The following is a 12,168-nucleotide window of genomic DNA, read 5'->3' on the forward strand; positions in this document are numbered from 1 at the left end:
TCTTTATGATCACAGACTATGTAAAGTATGTTAGATAAGGTAGATGTATTGGAAACCTCTTCTTATGTCACAGTGGTAATATAGGAATCGTTTTGTGTATTGTTATATGATATATCCTCCTACAGTTGATGTTGTTATGACTTATTGTTAATAAAGTTTAAATTAAAAAAAAAAACAGGTTGGTCACTGTGGGGCACGTGGGGCATTAGGGAACCCATTCCCTCACTGGGGGCAGGGGATCCCCTGCTCCTACCCTCCACCCCCTGCCACCACTCATCTGATCAGCGTGGGGAAAAAGCACGGGGACGGGCTTTCCAAGCACTCTGGGCCGGTGCGATAATATGACTCCTAGGAGTGATGTTATTGCACTACCCTGCATGCAGTCGCATGCTTTGCTGGTGAGGTAAGGGGACCCGGCAACCTTATGGGGCATGGAGGCTACCCTTGATGGGTACGGATCAGGACGAGGGAAGGTGTACTCTCTCATCCATGTATTAAACTGAAGAATATAATCCTCATCGATTCTGTGTGATATCCCTTGCCAGGCAACCCTACCATTACCCTCCTGACATCACTTGCCAGGCAACCCTACCATTACCCTCCTGGCAGAAGGGGGGGACCCTGCACTTACCTTGTGGTGTTTTCTTGTCTGTTTTCGCTCACGCTTGCTCCCAGGCACTAATTCTGGCCCTTTTGCATGGGGCTAAAATTGCAGAATTTCCTACTTCCCAGACCTTAAAAAGGTACCCTGTTTTGTGGAATGCTCTCCAGAAACAGCCGGAAGTTCAACAAAAGCTTCTGGATCTGACACAGCAAACAAGATTGCTCCTTCAGACCTTCTACCCCCACCCCAAAAAACCCCACCCTCAAACATTTTCAAGCATTCAGACTTACCAAACGTGAGGCGTTGGGCCTGTCCTAAACACAAATATTATGGTATTAAAAGGGCTTCCTGAATACAAAATATGGCAGAATTATGTTGTCCATATAATTAGAGTTTTCACAACTGTAAATGTGATCTCCCCTAAAACTTAAGGAATATAACATGGCTGTTGCAGCTCACTTTTTTGACAGACAACTAAAAGCGATGCTTTAGCATCACAACCTTGGGAAATTGTCAAGGCTGAAGCACATAAGCATGCTCAGCGATCCTCACTGCCCTTCATAAGCCAACAAAAATGTTATTTATTTAGATATTTATACCTCACTTTTCTTCCCAGTGTACACCCATAGCGGCTTACAACTACAGCTGGGCACGAACCAAAATATGAACCAAAATGAAGCACAAACCAGGACGGTTCGTGATTCGTGAACCACGGTTCATCAGATCCTATTTCTGATGAACTGCCATGAACTTTTAGGCTGGTTCGTTTGGTTCCTTTTTTGGTTCGTCATTGCAGACAGCTTGGTGCCAATCAATCAGTTTCCTAGGCAACCGGGGATGGACTTCCTGCAGACCTTCTGCTGACCCAGAAGAGAACTTCTGCTGGCCCGGAAGTGATGATTTTCTGACCTGGATGTGCCGTTTTCACAAACCTCACGAACCAGGGGCAGGTTCGTGAAAGTTCATGGTTCGTGGTTCATGAAATTTGATGAACCACGAACTGCATGGTTTGGTTTTTTTCCGGTTCGTGCCCATCTCTACTTACAACATCGTTTCCCCATGCTCTACTTTATCCTCTCGACAACCCTGAGCAGCAGGCAAGGCTGAGGGTGAATGACTAGCCCAAGTTCACCCACAGAGCTTCCAAGACTGCATGGGGATTTAAACCTGGTTCTCCCAGATGCCAATCTGACCCTCTAACGACTACCCTGTGCTGGGTTTGAATCTCGGTTTTCCAGCCCAAAGTCTTTAGCTACTGTAACTGTAACACATTTCTGATTCTGACTCAAAAAAAATTTCCACATTGTCCCAGCCCAACGTTCAATCCTATATCACATGTATAATTCCAAACCAGGCCATAGAGTGTGGATTAACAGATCCATAACATAGATCAAGGGACTGTTGGGGGGATTTCTCTGCAAACCTTAGGGAAGTCCCAAGTCTTAAGAAAAATCTGAAATCTTTATAAAAAAAGTCAGGAGATTAAAACTCCTCAAAATAACAGAAATAATGCATGTAGATTTAAGGAAAGAATGCCCATTGAGCTGTCAGCTGCTATTTTGGAGGTGGCTAGGCAGCCACAATATTCCAAGCCTTGGTTTCTATAATGTAAAGCCATGGGAGGGGGGCAGGGGTGAACTTGGAGGCTAAAACAGCCCTGGAAATGGTCCCATCCCCCTCACCTGTTATGTGTAGGGTTGCTAGGTCCTTTTATTCTCCCCCCGGGAGGGTTAGAAACCCAGCACTTACATCATGCTGGTAGTGCACGCTCTGGAGCCAGCATGATGACATCACTTCCGGAAGTGATGTCACTATGCCAGCTGTGAGAGAGAATGGAGCCCCAAACGAAGTGCAGGAATGCTCCTGTGACTGGTGTGATGATGTCACTTCTGGAAGTGACATCACCATGTTGGTTGGGAGCACACACACAGCATGCATTCCTGAGATGCCTGCTAGTGGTGCACAACCTCCGGGAGCTTGCCCCTTCCCATTGATTGCTGGATGATTGGTGGATGAGGGGGCAAATCCCTGGGAGTTTGCCTACCACCAGCAGGCACCTGGGCACCCTAGTTATGTGTTCTGATTAAAGAGGACTCACCAAGGAGAGGCCCAAATAGTTCAGGCCCAGAATTACAACTCCAGACTACAGAGACCAGTTTTCTGAGGAAAATGGCTGCTTTAGATGCTGGACTCTATGGCATTATACCCCCTGAGTTTCCTTTCCTCACCAAACCCCACCCTCCCCAGTCTCCGTTCCCCAAATCTCCAAGAATTTCTTAACCCAGGGTTGGCAACCCTAGGCCCAGCTGCAGCCACTGAGCAACTGTCCTGGTCTGGATAGTCATCATACAGCTGAGAAGACTTTTCCTGGGGAGAGGCTGCCAGAGGGAGAGAAATCTGAAGACAGGGAAGCAGATAAGCATAGGTTGGCTGGTGGGCGGGAAAAAGAGAAGGAAGCAGGAAGAGGGGAGGGGCTAGTGGGGCTGGCAGGGAAGGGAAAGATGAAGTCATGGAGGAGGGGCTACAGAGAAACTGTGATATCCCCTGAAAGTCCTTACAGGCCCCACACTTGTCATCATGCATTTCAAGACAAAAAGAAAACTCATCCTTCATTATGCCTCCGTCCAGAATAATTGTTTATAATAGTGTTTGTGGAAAAACTGAAAAGGTCAAAATACCTTGCAAATCAAATCCCCTGTCGTTAAACAACTGTGTGCATGCTATTCTGCTGAGTAGCCATGCTGTCCTGTTTACTGCAATCTGCATGTAAGCTGTGTGCTGTCCAAAGTACAGACGCCAATTTAAGTCAATGGGGAGACCTCCGTTGACTTCACTCGAACGTTGAACCAGGGCCTGAGGCATCCGGAGCTGGAAGGAGCCCCCCTTCCTACTTGCCAGTTCTGACAGAATCCATTTGAGCAAAGCACTCATCATCCAAATGGATAGCACATACTTGACGGAGGCGGGGGGAGGCAAGAAGAGGAGGAGGCCGTGTGTTTCCATTTAAACTGTATTGCTTAGGTCGTCTCTCTTGATTTACGTCGCAGAATGCTATGCCAAGTTGGCATTCACATTTGCTGGAATGGAGAAGGCATCCAGTTGCAAGTTCCGATAGAATTGGAAACAGACTCCACTTGAGAAAAAAAAATGTTTGGGAATTTGAAAAACCCAAAGACGTCACTGGACAAACATTTGCTTTCTTGCTTGCTTTCTGATGCTCCTTCTAGCATTTGGTTTGATGACAAAAACCCTGAGGGTTTTTCTCCCCCCCCCCCCGCACTGTAAAGGCATCTGGGCAAGTGAGACTGGTTCCCATATGAAGAACGGATGGAACATCAAACATGCATTCCATGCAATTTGTGCATTTCCATTGGCTCTAAGACTTGAAACAAGAACCTTATTATACAAAATTTGGGACCTAGTCTGGCGAGCTAACATCAGCGAGACCCTAAGTCGAGTTATACCCTTCTAGGTATGTTGAAGTCAATGGGCTGAGAAGGATCGAACTCAGTTTAGGATTGCACTTTAAGCTTTGCACGTGGAATCCTGTTCAGGCACAGACATTAACAGAAATGTGGAACATCAACAGTCTGGGCCAGACCTGGTATAAATACTAGGAGAGTGGATCTGCCAGACTTTCACATATATACACACTAGAAGCCTGGCTTGCTGGGTCAATGGGACTTCTGCACTTCAGGCTTCTGCCTCTGTAGCCTCAACCTCAGGGATCCTGAATAGAGATGGGCACGAGCAGCAATATGAACAAAAAAAGGCCACGAACAGCTCAATCTGCTGTTCGCGAACAAGCTGTATGTGAAGCCCCATTCTAAATGAACAGGTGGTGGTTGCAAGTCTCGTTCATTGCTGTTCGTTGCTGTTCGTCAAGCCAGACAGTCTGGCACCTGCAATCAATTCCCTTGGCAACTTAGGCAGGGATTGTCTGAACTCTGTCTGAACTCCTGCTGTTGCCCTGGAAACTCCAATCTAAGCCCAATTTAGCTTGAGAGGCAGGTCTTCCTTTCAAGTGTGGAGCTCCAAATTTGTTACAAGGGAGCAAAGACCATGGGGGAGGGGGGCTCCCAGCTCTGGCTTAGTTTGCAGACAGTAGAGAGGGAGAGACAGTTGCTGTTGGCATTTTGATAGAGTGCATTGAAGCTTGAATTTTCTTTGTGTGTGGAGGGATAGGGATCTACCCCTTCAAGTTCCAGGGCTGCTGCCAGGATCTGGGCCAAGCTATTATTTATTATTAGTACCTTTCCTGGTGCCTGCTCAGGTCAGGTTTCTGGGAGTGGTGCAGTAGGGATCTTGACCAAACTTGGATGATGGCTGGAGGAGAGCCTGCTGGCCCCCACGAACAGCCAACCACGAACATGTTCGTGAACAGGGCCATGTCCGTAGTTGTTCATGAGTCCCTGTTCATGGATGGCAATGAACAACGAACATCATGTTCTTTTTTTTTCCTGTTTGTGCCCATCTCTAATCCTGAACACAGGACAAGATTTTGGTTCTGTCACCGCCAGCTTGTTCTGGCCCCGCTTGCATTCAGTTTTCCCTGAGAAAACAAAGATCACGCTGCTGTTTTCAGAATTAATTCTCTGGTCAAGGCCAGGGGATTTCATACTGGACTGATCCTTGCTTCAACCAGGAAACAAAACATTTACATATTGATCCAAGGTTAACGTGCTTTTCAAATTTGGAACATTAAACTGGGGAAACTGGCTCTCATGAGGACACAAACACTTCCTGCTGCGGCTTGAGCCAGAAATAGGCTGAGGACAGAGAGTCACTCACAGCATTTTTTCTTCAGGGACTGAAATAAGCGAAATTCACTGAGAAGATTTAGTTCAAGTTCTGGGCACAGATTCATACAGGAATGAGGAGACTTTCGTTTTACTGATCCAAATCGAATTGTTCTTTTAAAACTCTCCATAGGAATGTATGTTATTGAGGACACTCAGTAAGAACTTGGCCCCAAAGAACCATAAAAACTCCAGTATTCCCACTTCTGAAGTTCTAGTTTTCAGGACATCAGGAAGGATACCACTCTCATATAATTAGCTTGGAAATGTTTCCCATTTTCAGACACGTAGCTGTTAAACATTGTTCTTTTCAGATACAGAAATGGATCTTCTTTGCAACAAGTAGACATTTCTATCCTAGAGATTTCTCACTAGTGGTCAAGAAACAGGAAAGAGGCATTTCATGTCCCACCGTTGATGTTTTATCGTATTAGAAAATATGGAGTAAACTAGGCCTACACGATTTGTGACCTAGCAAGCGAAACAGTCCATCAGCAGGGTTGCCAACCTCCAGGTGGGGACTGGAGATCCCCTGGCATTACAACTGATCTGCAGACTACACAGAGCACCTCCCCTGGAGGAAACAGCTGCTTTGGAGAGTGACTTTTATGGCATCACTTCCCTGCTAAGCTCCCTCTTCCTCTATAAACTCCACCCTCCCCTGGCACCACCCCAAAGCTCCAAGAATTCCCCAGAGTGGAGCTGGCCACCTTACCCATACTTCCTATCTAGCAGCCTGTTAAAGGGGGCTGCAGAATTGGAGAGGGGCTGCATTGAAATAAGTGGGTGACAAATTTTGTAGACCTGCACTATGAAACTAGCCGTTGAACACAGAAAGGTATGCAGGTTCCAAAGATCACATGCTAGTCCTGCTGTTCTGCTCATCAGAATTGCAAATAGATTGGGAACTATGGAGAAAGGCATTTTATTTCAAAGGCTTGAGCTCTACACAAACTCCACACTTGGTTTGTAATTTGTGTGTGTGTGTGTGTGAGTGGAAGATAGGCAGGAAGGGGGAAGTGAATTGCTCCCAGTTCCTGCCAATGCTCTAGCAAGTACCAAGCCATCAAGGCTTTTCAAACACAAATAGCCATCCTGGCTGAGACTATGAAATGTCCAGATCGCACCTAGGCTGGAATCTGACATGCACAGGGTGACAGAGACTTGGGACGCAGGCGGCTAGAAAGGATCTCCCTGGTGACCCCAGGAAGAAGAGATTTGGCCCACAGAGGGGATGGGCAAACAGAAGAGATAAGCACCTTAGCACAGAAAGTCCAGCTGATTCCAACTTGGAATAACTTGCAGGAGGGGGCTCTCACATCAAGCTCCATTTTGGCTAATTGCCATTGCCACACAGAGCTGACAAAGGGCTGGCTGCCCAGAGACTCCAAGGTAATGGGAAACTTTTGGAACACTGTAATTTCTAAGCTTAAAAAGTCTGCCTTAGAATAAGACCAGCCAGAGCATGTATAGAGTTGAGGGACACAGGACTGGGTGTTTGCACTCTTATTTTGTATTCCTTGCTCAGTCTGTAGCTGTGCAAGAGTATGTGTGCAAACTTCTTACTTTTAATAAAGACTTAATTATCTTAAATGCTGCTAGTTGTTCTCCATACCACTTAGCCTTCCTCTGTTCAAATGCACTATTCAAAATTGGCACCAGGAAAAGAGAGGCCATTTGTTATGAGCCCCTTTCTTTTTCAATTAGATTTTTCCTTTAACCCTCTTACACCCATTGGATTGATTGCTACCACCAGGAATTATATTCCAAATTAGTTCATTTAAATTTCCCCTTTAAAAATGTGCCCAAGCATCAGGCTCCTTTGTGGGACTGTGTGGCCCTGAGGATAGAAATGGGATACAGGAATAACAGATATTCTGGGATGAACCCCCCCCCAACAAAAATAAACTTTTATTTTGTTAAGAAGCATATCTGTTTCATACTGTTAATGGTTTCAAAGATAGCTATCAGTTCTTAAAGTTTCTTTTCATGGACTCAGTTACACAGACATACACAAACTTTCTCTCTTAGGCTCACATACAGTTTGCCTGCTTCAGATATCAAATACACACACTCACTCAAATACACACAGACTTTCTCTCAGGCCCATACACAGTTTGCCTGTTTTAGACAGAATCTCTCACAGACACACACACACACAGAGTTCAGGCTTCCACACAGGTTGTCTAACTGAACTAGAATGAGAATCCCCTCAGGCTTCCACACAGGTTGCCTAACTGAACTAGAATGAGAATCCCCTCAGGCTTCCACACAGGTTGCCTAACTGAACTAGAATGAGAATCCCCTCAGGCTTCCACACAGCTTGTCTGCTATGCCCAGACCGAATCTTGTCTCTCCACTCAGTAACTAAAAACAGCAGTTCTCTCCGCCCACTCTCAGTCATCAACCAATCATCTCACTCACTCACTCACCCCTCTTTTTCACCTCCACTCTTCATCTGTACCATGCCAAGCATTTAAACATTCACAGACACTTAAAATCATCACACTATTATTATTTACAACTGAGCCAATACCTTCTCATGGCCACCTCCTAAACAGCTACAGGCTTGCCATAACCAAATCTCTGCTCTCTGGATTCTGGAGTTTCCTGCAAACTGGCTTTTTAAAAGATCTGAAATCCTCACAAAATCAAATTTCATGCCACATACCAATGCTTGCAAGTGGCTTGGCAAACATGGAATGCTGGAGATGTCGCTACCTGTCTAGGGGAGATATCAGGGAACGTTACTTACGAGGCTAGGTGGAACTCTGCCAAGCATTGCTTGAATTCTACATCTCACAGGAATACACCTCGGCTACTCAACGTTGGCTGCTGAGTGACAGCTGGCACAAGGCATCGGCACGACTAAGGACAGTTAACTAACCATAGACACACAGGCGCTGCATTGCTTGAATGAACAACAAGTACCGAACAGGAGTTTTCCATTTCAGAAGCCAAGCCTGGCTCCACCTTCCTACCACAATGGTGTGCCATTTATTGTTTCTTTTGGAGTATCTGGTAGCGAAAGGAGAGACACCCCTCCTAAGAATGGTTGGCAGCTTTATACAGGCATGCTTCTAGAGGAAAAAAAAATTAGAGTAACAGTCAGGGGAGTCCACTAGTGCCTGATACCCATTTAGAAAATAGCATTTACCTAATTGGCATGCAGGCATTCACCGCTCTGTGAAGCAGCGTGTTTCCTTCAATAGCATCAGCAGGAGAGCTGTAAAGTCTCCATGGGTATGCAATAATCCAATTGATTGACTCCATTCTCTTTTACTTTGAACTTCTGCAACCACTTAACACTAGTAATTTCCCAGCTTGATTATTGTAATGCAATCTACATGGACCTCAAATAAAACTTGAACTTTGCAGCTGGGCCAGAAGGCAACCGAAGCCAAAGGTATGTCAGGGAACAGTTTCTCCCATAGGAACCTCCTCGTACGCTGCAGTCATCCAGGACGGGTCAGTTTCGATTTCTTTTACCGGTAGAAGTTAAACTCATCTCCACCAAATCAGATCCAGCAGAACTTTCAAGAAAGTAGTTAAAACATTTCTTTTCTGCCTGTTTTTGGGGTTTTCCCAAGCTAGCTTGTCTCTCATTTGCAGGTGTGTTTTTTTTTTTCTCTTTTAAGAATGATTCCATAGGACCATGCACATTGCTGACTCGTGGTTGGATCCAGCAGAAAATTTCTGCTGATGGAACAGGGAGCCATTGTCACCAACTCCTCCCTGATGCTGCTCCCATGGGTCTCCTGTCCTTCAGAAACAACATTTCAGGGACATCAATGGGCTGTAATGGGAGGGGGGAAAGCGAGAAAGTTCTGTTCTGGTGACATAAGTGTCTTGTGGAACTTCACATAAACAATGAAATATAAATAAATAAAAATAAATAAATATCGCCTGCACCCCACACACTTAGAATTCAAGTAGTTTACCTTTAACTACAAGGGCAAAGCCAAGATCACAATACCTTCCCTCCACAAAAAAATACTCCTCAATTTTTCTTCTTTCTTATTCTACTATTTTCTAAGCTCCAGCAGCTTTGTCGAAAACATTTTTGGCAAAGAAAAGTATCGATAAACACAATGAAAGAGGATGTTTCATTTCTTATTGATCATCTTAACAATTTATCAGTAAACTAGCTTGATACCCGTGCTTCACTATGGTATTTAACTACTTTAAATCCAGTTATAATACTTATGGGTATGTAACATTTTTTGGTTTTGTGAGGGCGGTTTGAGTTGGTTTTGTAGTTTAATAGCATAGTACTCGAGCTTCACAAAGATGTTTGAATAAAGCGAAGTGTGCTGATGCTGAAAACTGATGTAGTGAATTTCGAAATGTAACATTTATTGAAGAGATTTTTAAAAGGAAAATATTGTAGTGCAATAAAGAAAGTGAAAAATACGTACAACCTTTTTTTTCTACTGAAGGACCTCTTTGTAGACCACATTGGTGGTCTACCCATGTGAGAAGCAGTCCTCCCTCAAGTCAATTCCTGCCACCTTCAGTGTTTGCCCCTGGAACTTGTTGATCATTATAGCAAAGCAGACCTTGAGGTGGAACTGCAGTCTCTTGAACTTGAAGAGGTTATCTGATGGTATGAATGGTATGCGTGTTATGAACACGAAATCAAGCGCTGCCAGTGAACAAAGTGGCCTCGATGAGGTCCCTGTGGAGGGCTTTCACTCACAGTCTGGTGCCATTGCAGAGTTTGGGTGAGTTGAGGTTCTGGAGCAGCATCATTGGAGCCCCCACTTTGAGAAGAAACTTGTGGGCTGGGAAGCCAGGAGGGTTGAGTGTGTTGAGGAACTCCATGGGGTAGCGGACTGCGTCATCCATTCGCACCACTGAGTCCACAGATCTGTACTCCATTTCTGCCCCTTTAAGGGAGTTAAGTTGTTTCTCATTAATGATGGCGGCCTTGTCGTTCTTGGGGGTCAGAATGGCACACTTGCACAGCCAGTCCATGGACTTCTCTGTGATAGTGACGCTATCAGGATATATCGTGGCTGTTAGTTCTGCTAGGGTCATCACTACTGTGCCCAGGCCTGCAGGGATGGTAATCTTTCCCTTGGATTCAGGATACTCTCCATCCCCTATTTTTAGTAGGAGTTCAGAGAATTCCCCACCTAGCCTCTCAAGTGGACCCTCATGTTCTTTCTTAGTGAGAGTTTCCTGATGAGGGGCCACAGATATGACATCTTGACACACACAGTAACCTTGTCAGCTCGAGTTCCCCTTGGGACTACTGTCAGAGTCTGCCAGAAGTCTCCAGCCAGAAGCACTGTGACTCCCCCCATCACTCTTTCATCGCCCCTGACATCTTTGAGGGTTATGCTCAGTGTGTCAAAACATCCATTGTGTGCCATGGTGCTCTCATCCCAAACAGTGAGCTTATAGTTCCACAGCACTTGGGTCGTGTTGCTTTGTTTGGAGATGCTGAACAGGGGTGTTTCTGCATGGATGAGGTTAAGAGGCAGCTTGAAGGTAGTGAAGGATCATATGCTATCATATGCTATGCCTGAGTAAGCCTTGACCTTACATGGAAGTAAGCTCCTTTCTACTCGTCTTCCAGGATTGCTTTGCCCATAGAGAGACTCTGCCACTCTGTGCACCTCAAGGTGATCTCGCTGGTACTTGGCACTGCTGCTCGGTGCACCACAGGAGTACGATGTGCATATTTCTTTGCCACATCTCTTAGTTGCTTCCTCCTTTTAGCATCACTGTATCTTGCACAATATCTGCCAGGAGGCTTCTTGGGGGCAGTAAGAGGTGATGGCTGCGAGGAGTGTGAAGTGGAGTTGGACTGAGGGAGGGTTGGTGTCCTGGGCACTTTGACAGGTTCACATGAGAGGTTCACATTGAAATGGCCCCTAGAAAGGTCATGCACCATCTCCCCATGAACATTTAAAAACTCAGTGGCCATATTGACTTTTATATAAAATTCCTGTTCAGGAGTCTTGTACTGTCTTTCTTCAACTGTCTGCAGTTTCCTTGACCTGATTTTTACTACAGAACACAGAGATCCATAGCTAACCAATCAGAGAAGGGGTGGGTGGGTGCAAGCAGGTAGTAGCCTGCCAGCCACACAAGAAAGCCTGGCCCACAAGGAGATTGGTGGCCCTAGTGAACTTTTAGGGGAAGATTGGGAGGTGCATTTTGCCGCCCTAGTCGAAATAAAGAGACAGACACCAAGCTTGGATCTAAGGGCCACCTTATTAACTACATGCAACTAGAACAAGCCAAAACAGGGGCAAGGGCCTAAAGTGGTACAGGTCAAGCCATGGGGTCCACCCTGGACCACCACCTTGACTTGTCTGGGTGAGCCCTGAAGCCCCGGGTGCGACCCATCCATGGATGGTGCAGACCCGGCCAGTCAGGCAATTTGGTCACCCCCCCTTTCAAGCTCCTGAATGCCTCAGCCATAGAGCAGTGAGGGAAGGACTTGTAGCAGGGGTTCCCGAAGGCAGCCTGCCCCTGCAGCCGGCAGCTGTCGAAGCAGTACCAGCTGCTACTGGCAGGCCCCTCTTCCCACCAATAGGGCAGTGCCAAGGGTGCTCACCGGCCCGCACCCTATCTCAAACCCAAACCTGCCCATGACACTGCTAGCCAGCACCATCCTGAGCCAGTGACCTCAACCCCCAAATCAGTGCAAGTTAGGTGAAAAAAAACCTTATTCTCATGCCAAATTGGAAAGAGGGGGGGAAATTCCTACCTGACTCTGGAAACAGCAACCGGCTAATCCTGCACCAATAC

The sequence above is a fragment of the Eublepharis macularius genome, chromosome 8 (assembly GCF_028583425.1).
Source record: "Eublepharis macularius isolate TG4126 chromosome 8, MPM_Emac_v1.0, whole genome shotgun sequence".
NCBI lineage: Eukaryota > Metazoa > Chordata > Lepidosauria > Squamata > Eublepharidae > Eublepharis > Eublepharis macularius.